The following is a 3,928-nucleotide window of genomic DNA, read 5'->3' on the forward strand; positions in this document are numbered from 1 at the left end:
AAGAAAAGAAAAGAAAAGAAAAGAAAAGAAAAGAAAAGAAAAGAAAAGAAAAGAAAAGAAAGTGGTGAAAGGAAGAGGAAGAGGAAGAGACAAATGCCATGGTTGTGATCCATAATGAAACTTGCAAAAAATCTATCAAAAGCTTCAGACCGTGAAGCGTTGTCACAGCTGGCCTCACAGAAGCAGGTGCAATGCTTCTACAATATGAAGTTGCTCTATTGTGTTAAATCTGGTCTGAACTGTTCAGTCCATTCACACTTATTGTCTTGTTTGTAAATCATCTCATTTTTCTTCTCTCTAAAGGAACTTATTAGAGGACTTTGGGGTATCAGTTTCCCCTGAACAAAATTGAAATAAGCCTCTTCTTTACTGAGCATGAGGGGAGTCTGCTTTAAAAAATGCATAATGTTAGAAGACCCCAATCACTCTCTTGAACAGGATCACAGTTGGAGAATGCCATTCTACTGTAATGTTTGGACAATGCTCTTACAAACTAATAACATTTCTTCAGTAGTGCCTAAATATGAACATAATTCATTATAGCCTTATAGAAACTATTTAAAAAGAAAGACACTTTAAACTATGTTTTCTTTACTCCCATCTTAGTTGTTTTCTTACCAAAATAATTTTGCCCTATTGGAAACATATATATATATATACATAACATATATATATATCTCTAAACCATAGAAATATTTCCTGTTGGAAATTTCCTGTTGGAAAAGTAAGGAATTTTTACATCTCTCTGCACAGATTTCTGAGAAGTACAATGTAAATATAGACACACAGAAATTTTAGGGACTGTGTCTTTGGAGCTTGACTCCACAAATGCTCAACTACCCATCTTAGTGCATAATTTCACATCTTAACTAGCAACTGTGGCATAACTTCCCAAGGAGCATTCTACACTGTAGTGTCATCCATGCTTTTAAATCATGAATGAAATCACCGCTATGATATTACAATAAATATAAATATTTCCATGACGACTTATTATACATGGATAGTACAAAAGGCAATATCATTTTAGTTTCTGTATAAAAGATGAGATACCAATTAAGGTCAGTACTGAAGACCAGCCTCACAAACGTTGATATTATTAAATGGAAATTGGAGTATTTGGTTTATGTATGTTAAAAAATAGAAAAATTTTGGATGGCATTTACCCATCTGGATAAAATAATACCCTAAAAGTCAAACTTCTTTTCAGTCCAGAATATAAATGTCAAATTTCTCTTCAGTCCAGAAGATAAACAGGAGTGAAAACTGCTAGAATAATATCATTGGTATGTCAAGAGAAGGATATATGTTTGCTTGATTAAAAAAAAAAAAAAAAAAAAAAAAAAAAAAAACTTTTTTAAAACAAGAAAATTTCTCAGCTCACCACTTGAAAGTGTCATTTCAGTTTCTATTGTTGGTCACAAAACTCCAAGTGATTAATTTGAAATGGAGTACTCTTGTTCTGAGCAGGGAGCTGAAGCTCATATTATTTAAAAGAAATTGAAAACCCAGAATTTAAAATGCACATTTTACAGAACAACATGTGCTTTTGATAATGTTTATAGAACATCTCCTTCGGATGAGCTGAGCTAAACAGAAACACTGTGATGAAAAGTGAAAAAAAATAGCTGTAGAGTATGCACAAAATCCATTAATTATGTTGTATAGTCATTAATAATTTGATTACAGGAACACTATAATTTTCATTGGCACAATTAAAATGGCACAGCACAAATTCTATAAGACCCTTTGGAATCAGAATATGGGAGTCCTCCAGGAATCACTGAGCTAGGTTTTGATTTCAATGATGCTATAGGGATTTGTAGCAGCTGAGTTTCTAGTTCATTGTCTTTTGTAATCCAGTTGTGTCTGTAATTGGAATTTTAAATAATTCAGTTTTAAAGAGCTTCTTTTCTTCAAAATTCAGCTGCTAATCAGCATTAATACAGTGTTATCACATTCACCACTGGATTTTGGGTAGCTCTAATAACACTAGGACTAAGTATCCATCCCAGATCTTTTAAGAACCTTCTTTCTTTAAAGGAAGATCCCAACAAAGCTGAGAAAGTACTAATCAATGTTTTGAAAATATATTAATGAGACTATTAATGAAACTTTCGTGGTAAAGAGCAACTCATATACCTTACATGTATCATGTCTTTTGAAATGACAATATAAATATTATTTGCTTCAATCACAACCACAGGGTAAAATGAGAGCCTAAATAACTAACTCTCCTTATTCTGATAAAAATATAAAATAAAGCCATCACATTAAATTTCTCTATGTTAATACTAAGTTACATCAGAAACAGGAGATCAGAGGTTTAATATTGGTATCCATTACTATAAGACCATGGGCATCTATGTGCAGGCAGCTCTGTATTTTTTACTTAATGTCAGGTCTCCAAGATAGATTCATTTCAGCCTCACGCAATTCAAAGACATGCTGGAGATTAATATGTTTTTAGTAATTTCATAAAACTCAGCTTGATAACCTGCAGATATAACCTGCAGGTCCAGCTCCTTAGGGCATTTAGGTATGTGCATAGTGTACAACACATAAATAAATCTATTAAAAGGACTAGGCTGAACTGGGTCTCTGAAATCACTCATCATCACTGCTTTTGCAGCTCATTTTTTGTCATGGAGACAAGGTAAAATAAAGCACACTTTCTTAGACCTATTCCCATGATAAACATACATAGCTTTTTAATCATCAAAGATTATTCTATCTCTAGCATCTTCTCAGGTGCCTACGAAGCAAGGACTGTGATTTTTGTCTGATGCATTTACTAAACCTGTGTTTCTTTTGTTGTATTGTGCAATGCTGTCCAACTGTAGGGAATGTTCCTGGCATTTTGCCCCATATGCCAGAACTTCCTATACAAATAAAAGAAACAATTACTCACTTCTGGTAACAAAAAAATAAAAAAATAAAAGAGAGAGAGACTCTCTAAGAAAAACCTGTTCACATGGGCCATATAAATGATTGTGACAGGTAAAAGTTGATGAATGCTTGCATTTATAAAAAGGGTATATAAAACCTTTTCCTTAAAATATTCAGTCTTTTCCTCCCTAAGCACTTTACATTGAAAGAGGTGGGATTATTTCAAACTGCTTAGGTTTTTTAGAAAGAGAAATAAAGCCAACAACTACAAGAAAAAAAAAAATGCAAAGATCTAAAAGTCAGCCAGAGGGAAGAGGACACTCTCTACCACTTCTGCAATGAGGATATAATCTTTAACAAATAAGTTTAAGGTTCAACATTAGGAAACATTTACCAGCCATCCGAATAATAAAGTGTTCAGAGAGATTTTCATGGGAGGCAGCTGAGTCTCCGTGAAGAGTGACCTGTCCCAGAAAAATGGTAATAGCTGACTTGACTATTAGTCAAAAATAATTCCTAGCTCACTTCTCTAGTTCCTCCTCTTCCCTCTTTCCCAATCCCTTATGTCTAAATCCAGTAAGTCTGCACACCTCCACCACCATAAATTTTAGGACAATGCTGTCATCCCCTAGATTAAATATATATGGAATAAGCAGAACTGTCAGTGGCATAAAGAGTCTCTCAGTTAAAATGAAATGTCTAGTGCTGCATGCACTTCATTCTGTAAGCTCCTTGAGTCAAAAGTCAGGGAAGTTCTTCCAGGGACGAGTTCCTCCTGGTCTCTGTTAGCACAAGAATATTTTGAGGTGCATAATTCTTTCTGTTGACAATAAAGTAATTCTCAATGGCTGCCTTGGGTGAGATGTAGTGGATTTACGTGGCAAGGTTTTGGGAGCAGGGAGCCATAGGGGTGGCTTCTGAGAGAAGGATCTAGAAGCTGTCCCATGTAAGGCCCCCACTGCTGACCAGAGTTGAGCCAGTAAGTGATATTGATCTGTGCCTCTGTGAGAGCACATTTAAGACAGGGAAAAAAAAAAAA

The sequence above is a fragment of the Oxyura jamaicensis genome, chromosome Z (assembly GCF_011077185.1).
Source record: "Oxyura jamaicensis isolate SHBP4307 breed ruddy duck chromosome Z, BPBGC_Ojam_1.0, whole genome shotgun sequence".
Classification (NCBI taxonomy): domain Eukaryota; kingdom Metazoa; phylum Chordata; class Aves; order Anseriformes; family Anatidae; genus Oxyura; species Oxyura jamaicensis.